Source organism: Erithacus rubecula (assembly GCF_903797595.1).
Source record: "Erithacus rubecula genome assembly, chromosome: 3".
NCBI classification, from domain to species: domain Eukaryota; kingdom Metazoa; phylum Chordata; class Aves; order Passeriformes; family Muscicapidae; genus Erithacus; species Erithacus rubecula.
In genome coordinates this window covers 34,918,257-34,935,902 of record NC_136689.1, presented here as the reverse complement: position 1 = coordinate 34,935,902, position 17,646 = coordinate 34,918,257, and the positions used below count along the sequence as shown (strand labels likewise).

General features: G+C 38.8%; 1 protein-coding gene across 2 annotated transcripts in view; it reads left to right on the top strand.

The window, feature by feature from the left end:
* The first annotated feature begins 403 nt into the window (after positions 1 to 403).
* The window catches only part of TBC1D5 (TBC1 domain family member 5), a 309,248-nt gene continuing 292,005 nt past the window's right edge, over positions 404 to 17,646 (top strand). Inside the window, exon 1 of one of the 2 annotated variants that reach the window (XM_079299429.1) lies at positions 404 to 639. The gene's annotated coding sequence lies outside the window, so the exon portion shown is untranslated. The remainder of the gene's footprint in view (positions 640 to 17,646) is intronic. The other variant, XM_079299430.1, reaches the window with a different exon arrangement.

The following is a 17,646-nucleotide window of genomic DNA, read 5'->3' as shown; positions in this document are numbered from 1 at the left end:
AACCGGGCCAGCCGCTCGGACTCGCTCTAAATCACCTTCATTTCAAGCCCCTTCCCCCCACCCCTCACCAGGCATTGCGTGACTGGCAACTACACTCTACGCACGCTTTATGTAAATATAAACAGATCGGGCTTCCTCAAGAGGCCGAAAGGCCCCGAAGAGACGCAAACCCTCCCGACTTCAAACAGACCCTGCGCTCTTCTGTGAGAAGCGGGCCAAGCAGCGACGGCAGCCGCACACTGGCCCTTCCCTTCCACCGGCGCCCCGCAGCCGCGGCGGGCACGGGCAGCACCGGGAGCGCGGGCAGGCACCGGGAGCAGGCACAGGGAGCAGGCGCCGGGCAGCCAAGGGCTCGGGCGCCTGCGCGGCGGGAGCGGGGCGGTGCCACCGCGTCCCCGCGGGCGGGCAGCGAGCCCTTCCCCTTCCCTTGCCTTCCCTCGCCTGCCCCGGGCCTCCCCCACCGCCTCCCGCTGCCCCGCGTGCCTCGCAGGGCGCCGGGCCGGCTCGGGGTCCGTGCGCCGAGCCGAGCCGCAGGGAGGGACGAGGGAGGGAGGGGAGGAAGGAGGGAGGCGGGGAGGGAGAGAAAGAGAGAGAGGCTGAGCCAGATCTTCATGCCACTGCAGGCAGCAGCAGCAGCAGGTAAAACCAGCCCCGGAGCATCTGCTCCCCTTCACCCGCTTGCCCCCCTCCCCGCCGGCCGCCCCGCAGCCGCAGTGCGCCGCCCCGAGCCCCGGGCCCCGCCGAGCCCCTTTCCCGGCCGTCAGGGGCAGCGGCGGGGCCGGGGGGGCGCCGAGGCCTGCGCGCCCCGCGCCGCCGCCGCCGCCGCTCGGCCGCTCCGCCCGCCTCCCGCGGGGTCCCGCCGGGAGCGGCGGCGGCCCGGGGCGTGCCGAGGGCAGGTGCTCCCGGCTGGGAGCTGTGCAGCCAGAGCCTCGCTGCCGGGAGCTGAGAGCAGGGAGGGAGGAGGAGGCAGGTTTGTCACAAGGTTTCCCCCTCTGGTTTGGTTTGTTGGCTTTTTTTTTTATTTATTTTTTTTTTTTTTAAATTGTTGTTGGTGATTCCGATGGCTGAAGAGGGAAGTAGAAGGTCTTCATAGTTATTTTAAATTTTTTCCCTCCAGGCCTTCAAAAAAGAATTTTTAGAAGCAGCTTGCCATCCCTTCAGAGCCTCTCTACCTCCCTGTTCTCACCGACCTGATTCAGTCTGTGCTAGTTGTCCATTGCCATCAGTGGTAGATGTTTAACCATCACACGTTTTTCTTTGGGATACAGCAGCTCAAGTGCTGCACAAGCTTGTATTTCTGTGTAAGGGCTGCAGTTAACACATTTTAGCTGTTTGAGAGTTTCATACAGTGAGATTGCTGTACTGTACCCATCAGTAGTTCAGTTTAGCTACATGCCCTGTGGTATTACACATCCTGGAGGCTTTATGGTTTGCTTTTAAGAAACAGTTGTTCCATCATGCTGGCATAGCATTGCTTTGGTGGTATACTCACGAAAGAGGTATACATGTGAAAGAATCATGTACAAAATGTACTGGGGTGGCACTTGGGAGAAGAGAATACACTTCTAGCTCTGCCACTCAGCTCCACAGTAACCATTCTCCACTTGACTGGGTACCTTCTCCACTCTAATTCTAATTACCTTCCCTTACAAAGCTCTGAAACTTGTTTTAAAAGCACCACATAAGTCTCTTTTTAGACTAAAGAAACTTTACATTAAAGTTGTTATTTGTCAGTTCTGTTATTGTCACACATTACTTCAGCTAATTATTGGTAATGCTTAGACTGTGGAAACTAAATATTCCAAAATACATTCCAATTATATGTCAGCTAATTGTTGTTATTGAAAATATTTTTAAGAATTTGAGGTTCATGAAATATTCTGTTAAATTAGTCCTAGATCCCATCTCTAAATCGTCATCCACTGTTAAATTTGCAACTCAGAGGTTGAAATACTGTAAGATCTAAAACCAGGCAATAAGACAATTGCATTGTTTGTGGGTGATAATAATTTCTATTTGTGAAACCAGTCTTTTTTTTTTTTTTTTTTTTTTTTTTTTTTTTTTTTTTTTTGTTGTATTAGTGTAGTAGCTGTAATTGGGAGTTAACACAATTATGATAACCAGTTGTCAGACTTTTTTGGTTTGTTTGTTTTTTTTTTACTGACACACGTGGCCCATGTTTGGCCTAAATGCTGTAGTGGTAGGAGTCATATGGATGTATATAAATAGTAGTGGTTGCTGAAGTTGTTAAAATTAATACTGTGTTGAAATCAAAGTTCAGACTGTCAGGTAAACAAACAGAGCCTATTCCAAATAAACTGGTGAATTTCAAAACTTTTTTTGTATATTTCTTTACTTGAAATTGGCAACTTTGCTATTGAGCCAACAACTGGAGCTGTATGGGCTGTGAACCTACATGGTGAATTTCAGTGCATAGCAAAGTATGAGAACATGAGCAATTGCTAGATGTGTGAGTGCATACTGGAAAGATGGTGCATTTTTCCCCCCCATAGATTTTATGATTGCTTCATAATTTAGGTACTACAGATATGGTAAATTCCTGTGGAAACTGAACATTTGAAAAGATACTAAGTAATCCTTTTGTCAGGAAGATGAAAACAAAAGGCTGTGCTCCAGCTTATTGGATGGGATGTGACTAAGTAGGGCTTGTACTGGTAGCTTTGTTCAATGATTAATTAAACTGATGAGATTCCTGCATGTTTTGCTTTGTTTCACCTTCTTGTAAATAAAGAAAAGCCAGAATCTTGATGTTTACAAGCAGTTTTTCTGTTTAAGCTGGAATATCAGCAAAGCTCACTTGCCACACAAAATCGGTTCAGAGGTTTTCTGGAAGTACTTTGCCACCTGTGAGAAGGGCACTTACCTTTGAGAAATATAAATGAAAACATTCCTCTTAATTTTTTCCTTCTTTACATAACTGTAGCATTGTGCTTTTTTTGAGCATTATGCTTTTCTCTTTTACTTGTGCTTAAGTCTTTTAGACTTTGTTACCTTGTGCTAATGTGCAAGAAAAATGTGATTTGGTGAAAATGTGTTACAGATTCTCTGCCTGTCTATGATTTATGCTAATGTAGAGATCATCTCTGCTGTCTCCAGGTTGTTGCTATTACAACTTCATTTTTCACTGGAGAAGGGCTGTGCAAAGAACTGGTTTACACTTTGCCCTGAAAGGAATTCTGTTGATGAAGTCTTAGAAAGTTTACTTTGCACTCCATCCTTAGGAGTTTTATCTTAAACTGTTAGGTATGCTGCTATAATTGACAACAGCTGTTGCTGAGAATTGTGGAGGATAGACAGTTTCTAAGATAATCAGTTCCCAGTCCATTGGAGGCTTTGTTGATTAGCACGTGTAACAGCATTTTGGATCAGCAGCCAGTGATGTCTGCTGAGTGCAAATGTGGTATGTTATCTAAACTGTTTGACTTGGGCTCTACACTGCTCTGAAGCAAATAAGATGTAGATTTTGTGTGCTTTTTCTTCTGGCCCAGGAAAGGACCCAAAGCAATTCAGTCTGTAGTTTATAAAAAAAAACATCTTTGGGTGATCTGTGCTTACAGAGGAGGAGGACTGTTAAACATGATAGAAGGAGTTAATTTACTGTGTTTGGTTGTACCTTAGTGGGGCTTGAACTCTGGTTTTGACCTCCAAAAGGCATAGCTGGTACCATCTCCAGTTTTTAGAAAGGTTGCTACTGTGGTCTGTGTTTAAGAATGTTTTTATCACTTAACCAAGTGACATTATTTTTCTGATGTTGCAACTTCTGTGATCAACTACTTTCACAAAAAGCACTTGCAAATGATGTGGTTTGAGGTCCTCCATTATAATCTAGTAATTCCTGTTGTTTTTTAATGATACTGAATAGAAAAAAAGCATGGTTTCTCTGAATCTTACGTGAATCCATGTGTGACAGTCCTTGAGGAGAAACTGTTGACCATATTTATACTGTGACAGCAAAAGTCAAGCTGGAGCAGTTAGGTGAACTACATCTGGACATCAGAGATGAACATTTAGCATTTATCTTGGGTAAAAGCTGATGGCTTACCAAACAGAATAGAAATGGGTATTCTGCTTCTGTTAATGGTTAGATGTAGATTTCCCAAAAGCACTGACTCGTAACATGACCTGAAGTCTCTTTGGAAATAGTTTGAAAATACTAGGATGAATCAGGTGTTACTGAATTGAATGCAATGGAAATGAGACAGTACCATGGTGTTCTATTTAAAAACCCCCAACATTATCCTTCTGTACTAGTTAATTTGGAGGGCTTTTTGTTGTGTTAATGGGCTGGCAAATCGTTATTTTAGGTTTATTAAAGACCATTACTACCATGCTACTAATTAATCTAGTTGTGTATGTGAGAAGTTCATGTGCTTTCTGAAGTTGACTTGCATTAAGTACTGCATCTATCTTAATCCATGAGCATTTCACCTTAAATGTATTACAGCATCAATTTTTGTCTCAATGGGTTTGATTTCTGAACTTCTGGTGGGCTAAAGCTCTTTTTAAATTTTTTTTTTTAAGTGTATCAAGATACTGAGAATCTACCATTTACTTTTCTGGATGACTTGTTTCAGTGATTCATCTTTGCCACTATTTAAAAATAAGGCATGCAATTATTGTTTGAATACATTTGAATGCATCTGTCTTTCCTTAGTTCTTGTTATCTCATCTGAATTCTCTATCAGACTGCCTTAAACTTGATTTGTCCTTTGACACTGTGTTTTCACTCCTCTGCATGGTAGCAGTCCCTAGCATTTAAAGACACATACAGATTTTAAAATACATATATTTAAAAGAGCATCAGCAGATCAAAGATTTGCTGGGCTGACTACTCTAGGACTTGAGATAAGTTTAACAAGTATGCTGATTTAAAATGTTTTTCTCACAATGTTTTTAACATCTGATCTGGAACATCTGCTTAACAAATGAGTTGGAAGGAAAATCAATATAATGTGATACAATTATATCATTTTGAATCTTTCCAACTATAGAATGAAAGTATTTATTGACTATTTTTGATCTGTCCTTACAATTTTTAACACTTTTGCCACCTCTATCTAGTTATGGGCCTCTGTTACTGTTGAGGTGGTGTTTGTTACCAGCACCCTTAGTGGTGTCATGCTTTGTATCTTAGTGGTGCATGTTTTGTATCTCTCACTTTTTAAACTGTGCAGCAGTAGTTTATACTGATGGTGATCCAGCCTCCCCTGATTCTCAGCTGCTGATCCTGCTTATTTTTTTAACTAACTTTTTTTTCTTTTCTTTTTTTTTTTTTTTTTTTTTTTTAATCAGATTTTGGGAAACTAGACAGAGCTGTAGCCAAAACTGTAAAAAATTTGTCCTTTTGCTAGCTGTGGAATTGCCTGACCAAAGATAAAAGCCATAGGGAAGTTTCTGTTGTCATATTTTTCTAAGATTTTTCTTCCCAATTAATTTTGTTCATAACGTTTTTTGGTTTCTTAAAGTTTGAAAACTCAGGAATATAAGCATTGTTGTACATTTGTATTAAGTTTAGTAATCTCTATCTGGCCATGTAATTTGATCATGATCAGTGATTCTTAGGCTATGCCCAGTGTCTTCTCCAGTGGCTATTATGTGTCTCATTGTGGCTATTATAATGGAATATATGATAACTTCTCTGGTTATGCTGAGTGCTGTTAGAAAACTTTGCTAATAATTTTTATAAAACAGATGTTTTTGCTGTTGACAGTTTAAGATCCTGACATATTAGGTTTCAGTATTGAAGACTTCAGTTTGACCTTTTTCTTTCAGCACATTAGAAATAGGGCTTAAAAAAATCCTACTGTTCTCTAGTTTGAGCTGATGGTCTCTGCTATTACCATGTTCTGAGTGAACTGTTGTATTTAACCCTTAGGCCCACATACAGTCAGGATCCTTTGATTCTGAATGATCAGGTAATGAATGTCTGAATGGTGTTTTGTGGAACCTGTATGGTGCCTGCTTCATAATTAATATTATTTTCATGTAGTCTCTGGGTTTTACAGAAGTGGGCCTTTGGCCTTTTATTTTTCTTGATGGGAAGAAGTATAGTTGTGTGATGCACATGGAGGATAGTGGAGTTTAGGGAAGGGATGGAAATTTTTGAAAGTTTTAAAGAATATTTCTGAACTGTAGGAGTAAATTTTTGGCATTTCGACTCCACTGTAATGTTAATGTAAGAATTATACCTGCTATCAGATGAATTTTCATCTAGGCCATTGTTTTGTGACTTAGTGGCCAACAGCAGATGTTTTAAATGAAGTTACAAAAAACTTCACAATTGTGGGAAAACTGCCGTACCATGGAGGTCCTTAAATTCTTGTCAGTTTTAAGGGTTTACAATGTTGACCCGGAGTTTTGTTAGCCATAATAATTTTCTTATCAATAATTAATTTTGTATAGCTGGATGTTTTCATTATCCATGGTAATATGTAATTATTTTACAAATTTCACGATGCTGTGTTTATAATCTACCTTCCCAATGTCATGCTGAGCACTTTTTCCTCAGTTCTTAAAGAGTAGTTCAGTGCTCAGTCATTACTTGTGTAACACTGATAATCATTTCTTATCTGCTATGCTTTAAATGTGTCAACAAGCAGTCTGATTTGCCAGCATGCTGGCCATACAGTTATATTTTTTAACTTCATTTATGTCACATGGTGTTGATGAAGATGGTTGTATTTGGTGTCCTGTTACTTTCCATTAGCAGTGGTGGATGTGACCAATGGCTCCTTCATCCAGTATTTTGTGGATAAGCACACTCTTTCCTCAACTCTATTTTTCTACTTGTCATTGTTCAGAGTAATGAAACATTTATATTTGGTGAAAGATCTGCCTGTATTTTACTGATTGAAGTCTGACAAGCTGCAGTGTTGAAAACCGTAGTTGTATTTTCAGATCTTTCCCAACAGATTCTCTTTCAAAATTAATATTATTCTCTTTAAAAGTTACTAGTTTTTTTTTATCATCTCTGCTTTAAAAGTTTTTGTCACTGTTCCCACTGACCTTTCCCATGTAAGTTGGACCTCTTTTAAAACTAGAGACTTTCAAGCCTCAGGTGGCATGTTTCATGTTTATTTCATTATCATGCTTATATCAGCATGCTTGCTTGCAGTATGAAACTGAATAAGAGCATCCAGTGTCAAGTTGATACTTTGATTTCTTGTACCTTGTTATTAACTAATCTTTATCTGGATTATTCATGATTAATGTTTAGTAGCTTTGTAGAGACTTTCATCTATAAATGAAAATAGCATTAATAATTTTCAGTGAAAATTACCAACTGAAGGCCAAACAAGAACTCAAAGGAGTAAACCCAGATTTTACACTATCTTATCACTGCTAATACAGGAGTGCATTGTAAAATATTGAATAAATCTTAAATTTTAAATGCATTGGTTAAATGGGAGAAATGAAAAATATTTTAAGCATGTTAAATAGCAAGCAATGTAAAAAAAAAGTTTGATAAGTAGAGTGAAAGAGTAGATGTAATAGAGAACCTGCTATATCCACTCTGAGCAAGATACAACTCTGACATCAGCAAGTTCAGAGGAAGACCACGAAGATGATGCAGAGAGCTGGAGCATCTCCTCTATGAAGAGAAGCTCAGAGAGTTGAGGCTGTTCTGCTTGGAGAGGAGAACACACGAGGGAGGCCTTAGAGCAGCTGTCCAGGATCCAAAGGGAACCTGCCAGAAAACTGGAGGAAATATGCTTGTGGGACATATGGAAGTAAACATTTAGTATACTTCTCTTAATGTATATCTGATAAGCTACTTGATTGTGCTGAAAATGGTAATGGTGTTATTAACTTCTTTAGTGAGATGATACTCATGTTTGTTTTGTATGTATGTCCTACTTCCTATAAAACTTGCCTATACTTTCAGAATAGTGACTTGGGCACCTGCAGAATGTACAGTCTGTTACTTTGTCAGCATCACATACTTAAAAAAAATATGTGGGAGCCTTGCTTGTTTTTCAGTTATTCATGAGACAGCAGCATAGTGTTTCTCCTCCTTTGGGCCTGACTTATTTTCAATTCACATCCCTTACACTTAGGCCCATGATGCTAATAAATACACACATTTTGGGGCAAAGTTAGTAAGTTTAGATGTGTTACTGGGGAATTCTTAGACATATCTGTATAGTTTGGGTTGTTTTTTTCAGACTTAACCTGGTGCTGGTTTTGACAATGCCTTTTAAAGTTCATTATACCCCATAACCTTTTATGTGTTGAGCAGTCTAGGCTAATGGGACAAAGATCTGAGCCCCTTTGAGCTGCAGATTTTCACTGTAGATTCACATTTGTAAAACTTACTCTGGTAGTTTCTGCCAGTTTTGCTGCTTCATGAAAGTATGTAGCAGATAATTTTGAAGATATTCTTTTAAGTATACAAAAATCTGGGTACCTCTTAGTTTAATTTTTGTGGTTGGGTGAAAGATCAGTGAATGAGTGCAAGTAGAGGAAAGTGCAACAGGCAGGAAGTTGCTGACTTCCTGTGATAAGAGGAAATTCATGTCCCAGTCAGTGGAAAGGTCTCTTCCAAATATTAGTGGCGTATGTTCATTGTGCATAAAACACATTTAAAGCATTCAGTCAGGAGTTGGGGCCTTGAGAAATAAAACCAAAGGAAAAAAACCCTATCATTTTAGATTGTCAGTGTGTACATTACAGTTGGAGCTCGTTGAATTTTTTTCAAGTGTACTTTTCAAAGGTAGCAGCCAGTGAGAATTAAATGAGGATGTTTTATGAATGAAGGTAAATTTCACCTTTTGTTTGTAAATTTCACCTTTCACTTCACAATTTTCTGGAGAAACACATCATCGTAAAATGCCCTTTGAAATTTTATGTTGGTACTTGGTTTATTACTTTAAGTAAGTTTGTTTCAGGCAGTTAACTTCAAACTAAAAATTCGTTCCTATATAGATTTGTGAAAAAAAACTGTAAGGCAGTATAAATGCTGTACACTTGGTCCTTTTCTCATGAGATTACCTTCTGTAGTCAGGGCCAGTTCTACTGGAAGGCTATTTTGGTTTTTGGGTGCATGCTATAGTCCCAACTCCTATTCATTATACTTCCCATGAGTCTTGATTTGCAGATTGCTTGATTTAGGGGCAAGATTATGGTTGAGGCTCCATTGCAAGTCAGGGAATTAAAAAGAGATTTTGAGGGATTGATAGAATGAGATATGTATAAGGCAGGATGTGCCTGCTGCATTTTCAGTTGGTTGCCAGCTAGCTGCTTGTGGTCCCTTTCATAATACACATTTTTCAGAAATGTATATGGACCCAAGGAGCTTGCTGATTGCTTTTGGTTCCCACCTTTGACCATTGAGGTTGATGGCTGGTTTGACACACCTTCAAGATAGAGTGTCAAACGCCAGTTTGCAGAGATGGAAAAGCTGCCCAGTCTTTTGTCTCTTACAACTTTTATTTTGAGCCTTCGGTACATTCTTTGAAGTGAAGTGTGGGGAATTAGGTACCTAAGAAGAAATGAAGCGCATATTGGACAGATACAAATTAATGTTAATTCTTAATAGCCATAGGTGATGATGAGGATGATGTCAGAAATATATTTGGTGCAGTCATGCTGTCTTTACTCAAAAATTCAGAATTAGTTTATCACAGGGTTCAGTCCTTACAAAACTGAATGGGGAGGAGCGAAGAACAGTAGCAGCTACTGTCACTAAACCTAGAATTCCACTTTGACATTTGGCATAACTGGGATGGATTGAGGTACACATACTGAAAGACCAAGTGGCACTGTCAACTGTCACAAATCCTGCTGAGATGCTATGTTACTTTATTGCATTCCTATGCTCTCTGAAGTCTCAGTGATTGGAGAAAGTCCTAACTTGTTTTTTGTTGTTAAACATTTTTGTTCTGGTCTTTAGCGGGTTTTTGATAAACTGTCAAAATTCTTGTATATTAGATGAAAAATATGTAGTTCTCCCTATAAGTCAATAGTCAAGTATTCAAAACTGACATATGCCAGGAATTAGAGAGTTAGAACTGTTGCTATTTCATTGCTGTTGGGGGAGACTAGATTTTTACATTAATTTACAGTAATAGTGTATGATCAGTCATGGTTATAATTTCCACTGTGAGTAATTTTATCTGGGAAGAGGGCAAATGTGGGCTAAGTGAACATAATTTTTCTACTTGTAACAGCTTACCCAGATTGGGATAAAAGTGTGTTCTTAGACTCATGCTGTAATTTTTGTATGTTGACTGGAGAGCGTAGTCTTGCAGAGCTGCTGTTAATTATCATTTAGTCCCTAAGTGTGTTACATACTTCCTGGTACAGATAGTCAGTCTTTTGTCAGTGTTTTGAGTTAGCTTTCAGTGATACTTGGGATGATCTTGCAATTTCTGTTATGCTCAAAAGCTTCAAACTCATACTGTCCTCTTCCAGAAGTAATGATTCAGCCTAGATTGAGCCATATGAGTTGAGAAAGAACAATGTGCAGGTAGAAGGTGAGTGACAAGGACTTAAGCCAGTGGCTTTAAGAGGAAAATCTCCAGTATAAAGCTTATTAACTGGCATTGAATAGTCTAATAGTCTTTTTTTTTTTTTTTTTTTTTTTTTTTTTTTTTTTTTTTTTTTTTTTTTTTTTTTAGCAAAGAGCATTTATCTTTGATCCCTCTTTCCTTTTTCAGTTTTACTTTGCTCTAATGCTTGCAGCTGTGGATTTTCCTAAGCATGAAAGAATCTAGCATTCTTTTAAGATTCTACCTTCTGGAAATATGGAATAAAATCAAACTCAATAACACAAAAAGTGTGTCTTGAACTGGCCATTACTCTTTTTTGTTTTGGTTTTTTTTACAGAGTATGTCTCAACATTTTGTTTGTCTGATTTTTGTGTATGTCAAGCACATGCTTTTACGTCTTCAAGCTGTGAGGAGATCCAGCTGCAACAGAAATAATTGTAGGGTGGTGTTGAGGTTTAACCACAGTAGGCAGCTAAGCACCATGTAACTGCTTACTAGAAAAGAAATGTGGGCAGGGAGGAACAAATGCACTACAAGTCAAGATACAGCATTAGGTATTGAAGTAGATTGTATTGGCTCACTGTATTTGTAGTAGTACTGGAATACAGTCTTCTACAGGCATTTTTACTCGTGTTGTCTTCCATTATTGTATAATGGTATCCAATGATAAAGATGCAAATAAGAGTAATGTAAAATTGCTGATGAGAAGTTTGATCATTCAAGAGGACTGTCTTTACAGTTGTTGAAAATTTTGGCAACCAGTGAGATGAGCATTTTAGAAACTGCACTGGATGGATTGACTGGGAGGCAAGTTGAATCTCATTAGTAAGTGGGGTAAATGAAAATTTTGGATGTATAGGCAGGTTGAATCTAGGTTTTGTACAAAACAACATGAACAACAAAGTTTCAGGTGAGATCTGAATATATTGGAAGGTGAAGATGTGCTAATGTAGATCTTGTTTTGAACCTGAGTGGTAAAATGGTGACAGAGATGTATTTGATACTGAGAGAAAAAACTGGTCAAGGATTTATCTTTTTACTCAAACATTCAATTTACTTTAGAAATAAATATATCTGTAGCAGTACATTACATTAAGGTGACAGTCTTTCTGATGTGTTCAGTATACCATCTTCACTATTTCATCTTAAAAAAATATACTCAAGTTGCCAGCAAGTCTCCAAATTGCTAATATGGTATTTCGGTTAATGTTTCTTATTTGCCCTGACCAGACAACTCTCAAAATTATTATTCAGGTTAACTTCAGAGTAAGTGAAGGTTGGGTAGCCGTTTCATTTTTTGAATGTGAAAGAATTTATCTTTCAAAGTCCTGAGTTATATTTTGCAATGATTTCATCATTGCAATGTATCCTGAACTGACAGCAATAAATTAACTGACATTTCACTTGAAACTAATTCCTGTCTACAGTTAAGAATTTTGCTTGGTGAAATGTCATTGGCCATGCCAATTTTATTCTTGTTCATTTTGCTTAGTTTTGAAGGGACTGAAACCAGTGTCAATTCCAGAATTTTGTTTTAGTAGCTAGTAATGGGTTTGTCATGATTCAATGCTATGTCTCTTTATGGAATCCACTGGGTTGTGTGACTTTCCATGTAGCCGCTCTTGATATACTAACTTCTTTTCTGTAATTTGAGATACATTTCCATAGTTTCAATAACTTAACAGAATGTTTCAAAGCATTTCTACTTTCATGTGACATTCGCATTCTTCTGAGGCTGAGGCCTCAGAAACTGTCAATTCCTCTCAAAGTCCCTGCCACCGTTGTGATACAGTGACTTGAAGTCACAGGTAAAAGAAAACAGAGAAGTGAAAATGAAATGCAGGTAGACTTTCTAATTGCCTGTACAGGTAAACAAATGAAAACAAATCTAAGTGGTGTCTGTCATCTTGCATAAGTGAGAGAAAATTTCTGTTCTGTGCTGGACATTTGCTTTCGTACCTTCCTTTTGGTGCTCTAGCTGTGCCATCCACCTTCTTCAGTGTTTCTGAAGTGGACTGTCTTGAAGCAAGAGCTCAAAGTTCAACACCCTGCTGTAACCTCTGTGACAGCTGATCACAGGTCATCTGACCGCCTCGACTATGCTAGGCATTACTGCATCCATGGGCATGTATAAATTCCAATGGTTCTTGAAAGACTAGTTATTTTATTAATACTGTGGTAGAAGAAAAAAAAAAAAAAACTAATAAACCTGCAAACTCCCTGTGCCCTAGGCTGACCTGATCTCTTGCAGAGAATTGCTTTGTGACCTCTCAAATTGACACTGAGTTAGCTGCCCCTGATTAGTGGTGCAGCTGCAACTTGGTAGTGGAATGGCTCTAGGTCTAGAGTGAATGACAATGATAAGATGAGATTAAAGCTGATTTTCTGTTTCCTTCTGCCCATTTGAACCTTAATTTGAACTGCATTTCTGCAGAAATAGAACAAGTTTCTGGTATCCATGAGAGGTGCTCCTCAGTGTTTGCCCCATTGTACGCGTTGTGGTGCCACCAAATGATATTTGGCATGAAATTTAAAAGAAAAAATGTCTGTCACCAAGTATAAGCAAATAAACCCCAGTACTGTACTAGGTTGGAGTAGAAACATCTGTATTTAGTCCCAGTCTATTGACTAGGCACAATGGAAGTCTTAGACTCAACATGGCTCAGAACAATCACCTTCACTTTGTTCAGTTGGATGTCCTCTGATCATGTTCTGCCCAAAACTAAATTATCTTTTTGCTTTGATTTTTTTCATTATACACCTGATTATCACACTTTTTAATGTTCAGTAAGGCCAATTGGTAATGTGTTACTGACAAAGAAAAACGTTTTTCATTCATTAATTGAAATAGTCATATGTACTTAAGCATATTTGACCACTTAGCTGTGGTGGATCTTATGTCAGTCAATCTGTCTTGCTTATGACAGTTCATGATATGTGTTTCAACTGCCTATTCTCTTAATTCTCTAGAGAACTAAAAAGAAAAAAAATAGTTGTTTCTTTTTTCATTTACATCTCTTTCATAAAGCCATAGTAGATGCTGGGAGATTTTCAATATTTAGTCAGTATAAGAGGTTCTGTGCATACATATAAACATTTTAGAATTCTGTATCAGATTTGTAAACCTTATCTATATGCATACTATTATAAGGAAATTCTCTCTGCTTTCGATGAATCTTGATCTTAAGAAGATCAGGCCAGAAAACTGCTGCCATTCCTAAACAGCATCGAAATGTGCTTACACGGGAAAAAAAAAGCCAGGAATGACTGTTTTGTTCACCATATGGACTTTCTTTACCTACACGGTACTGCTGCCATAGGTCATTAGGAATTTCCTGCAGTCTTGTAGTTGGACTGCATTTGTTGTCAGGGAAAGGTTGTTCATCCAGAGGGTGGCTGGCTACTGGAACGGGCTCCCCAGGGAGGTGGTCACAGCACCAAGCCTGACAGCATTCAGGAAGTGTTTGGACAGCACATAGTGTGATTCTTGCAGTGTCCAGTGCAGGGCCTGGAGCTGGACTCAGGGATCCCTTCCAACTCAGGATATTCTTTGGTTCTGTGATTCTAAACTAAAGTCTGCTTGTTATGCACTGCTAACTTCAGTAACTGATTTGTGGATAAAGATAATTTTATGGCAGCTAGTTCTGTATTACAGCTAATGAAATGGTCCATTCTTATATTTGAACCATGAGAGCACAACAAAGTTTTGAAATTCACTAAGTTAAAAGTAAATTAGACCTGCATTTACTAAGAACTTTGTATCTTAGTTTTAATTCTACATCTTACTGGTTCAAGGTTACAGTCAGTGAAGTGGGAATTTAATTCAAGGAGTTTCTTCTTCTGCATGTGGAATAAAGGAGGATAAATGAATTACTAGGTCTTTGAATGGTTGCAAACTAATAATTAAACACACATCTATCTTGATAATCCTTGAATGATGTAAGCTTCACATTGTCTTGTCATGTGACTAGTAGATAGAGATGCAGCAGATTTATTTTTTTCTTTTAAGATCATGTGAAATTTGTATTCAGAATGTAACTCTTTTGACCTGAAGATAATCCCTTATAATAAAAAATGTTAACTTTGCATTGCATTTTCTAAGTTGATATATTTTAAATTAGTAAAAGTACAGAAGATAGGTAAATACAAGATATAAAAATTACATGGTAATCATTCCTGCTGTTTTTGGTTTACTTGGCTTTGTGTTTAGGTTTTGGATTTTAACTGATCTCATCAGGTAAGCTATTTTCTTTTTATAGTAGGTATTGTTTGTATTGTGTGTGCAAATTTAAGGTTAAAAAGTGTAAATTTAAGGCATTCATCTTGAATGCCATCACATGGTATGTACAGGACAACCTCATGATCAGACCCAGCCAGCATGGGTTTATGAAAAGGCAAGTCCTGTTTGACCAGCCTCATCTCTCTTTATGACAAGGTGACCTGCTTACTGGGTGAGGAGAAGTCTGCGGATGTTGTCTACCTGGACTTTAGGTCTTTGCCATTGTTTTCCACAGCATTGTCCTGGAGATACTGGCTGCTCATAGGTTGGATAGACCAATGCTGCAGTGGGTAAAAATGGGCTGGCTGGCCAGGCCCAGAGAGTGGTGGTGAAGGGAGTTACATTCAGCTGGTGACAGATAACAGTGATGCTCCCAGAACTCAGTAGTGAGACAAATCCTGTTTAATACTTTTATCAAGTGTGTGGTTGAGGGGAAGGAGTGCACACTCAGTCATTTTGCAGCTGACACCAAGTTTGGCAAGAGTGTTCATCTGCTGGAGGGTAGGAAGCCTCTGCAGAAGGATCTGGACAGGCTGGATCATGAGCTGAGGCCAGTGGTCTGAGATTCAACGAGGCCAAGTGCTGAGTCCTGCCCTTGAGTACATCAGCCCCAGGCAGTGCTACAGACTGGGACAGAGTGGCTGGAAAGCTTCCTGGAGGAAAAGGACTGGTTGACAGCACATGAGCCAGGAGTGAGCCCAGGTGGCCAGAAAGGCCATTGGCATCCTGACCTGTGTCAGCAGTAGTGTGGCCAGCAGGACAAGGGCAGGGATTGTTCCCTTCTGCTGTGCACTGTTGAGGGCACACCTTGAATCCTGTGTACCAGAAATACACTGAGGTCTGGAGTAAGTCCAGAGAAGGACAGTGAAGCTGGTAAAGGGTCTGGAGTGCATGAGGAGTGGCTGAGGGAGCTGGAGTTGTTTTGCCTCTAGAAAAGGAGGCTCAGGGGAGACTTTACTGCTGTCTACAACTACCTGAAAGGAGGTTGTGTGCAGGCAGGGGTTAGTCTCTTCTCTGGGTAACAAGTGACAGGATAAGAGGAGACACCCTCAAGTTGTACTGGGGAAAGTTTATATTAGCTATTAGGAAAAATTTCTCCACCAAAACATTTGTCAAACATTGAAGCAGGCTCCCCAGGGAAATGGTTGGGTCACCATCCCTGAAGATATTTAAAATATGTTTGGATGTGGCACTTGGGAGCATGGTAAGCTTGGCAGTGTTAATGGTTTGATTTGATAATCTTGAAGGTGATGATCTTAAACAATTCTATTCAGTTAAAATAAAGTGTTTTCAATGGCAAGCATTCTGGATAGGTAGCCTATGCCATCTTTCTCTGTCAAGCACATGATGTCATGAAATTATTTTACTATAAAGTATAGTGTAGCATGCTGTGCTTTACTAGTGGTACAGAGAAATACTCCAGTGAATTATTTTTAAAACCTTTTTCACTTCTTCGCAGTATATATTCTTCGCTGTTTCTATCATTTTAGAGGAATTCTGTTGTCTTGCCCTGCTGTTCTGAAGGCATTTGTCTCTTTTACCAAAAGTAATTGATCTGACAGGGGTCAGAGGAAATATCTGTTGGTTGCCTGCGTGGTTTTGCTCCATGCCAAGCAATATGCTTGTTATCATTACGAATTCTTATGTAAAATGGATAGTAAAGTGCTGGTACAGCTAAGTGAAATAATTCATTACTTTCCAGATGCCTACTAAGCACTTAGTTCCCGAAGTCATATATTGGGGTCCTGAGCTTCTAGATGCTTAAGATTTGTTCCAGGAAGACAAAATTGATTTCCACTTCTAAGTCCTTCACTGTTGATGTCAGTGATGGAAAGATCTGTGGCTAAACAAACTTGAACTGACCAATATAATTATAATCAAGATAAGTTTATAGGGGGTGAGAGGTGGGAGGAAGAGATTGTGTAACAATTGGTTAAATTAAACTATTGTCTGTCCAGTATTTCTGGCTCTGATTCCAGTCATTAACTTAGTTTCTGCTCCTTACTCTTCTGTGAGGGTAATGATGTCTGCAGTACGGAAAAAATTAGTTTCCTTTGTATGGGCTAAAATTTTACTTCAAATAAAGTTATGTCTAAAATTCGAAGGTAAACAGTGATTAAACTGATTTTTAATGAGTGGTAGCAGAAATATTAATAAATAAGACATAAAATTACACTGGAACATACATTGAGACAGATTTAGTATGTAGACTTTTTTAAAAAGGAATGAAAAGACTTAGGTAAGACATAGGTGGTCATCCTGAGAATCAGGAGTTCAGGAGGGATAGCTAAGAATACCAGAATACTTCTGGTATTTTCAATTACCTTTATTTAAATTAAAAGTATAAAATCATGTGTCTTAAGGCTGTTAGTATTTAAATGGGATTAATTTTCGATTCTGATCTGTGTCAGTGAAGTGTTTTATCTTGGAGTCTTGAGTATAGCACTCCAATTTCCATGTGAGTAATAAAATACAGATACTTTGGAGTTTAGTCAGTGAACAAATACGAATTATTGTTTGGATTTAGATAGGGAAAGAAAATGTGGGTTAAAAACTGGTTAAAAAATCGGGAGCATCTATTATTAAGAGGAATTGATACTGGAATTTATGTGAGAGAAAGAAAAATAACATTAGTCAGGAAAACCAGTCCTGTGGTTATATGGGCCTGGGTCATATACATTTGCCTTGCTAATGCTTTTTTAGTGTGATTAAAAACTTCCAGAGCTCATGACTTCAAAAAATTCATTGTGTGGAAAAAACTAAAACATTCCTTATTGTTGCTTCAGTGTTATGTTTGGCTTTGAAGAAACTGACTTGTTTTACACTTTCAGTCAAAGATCAACGCAATCATTTGAG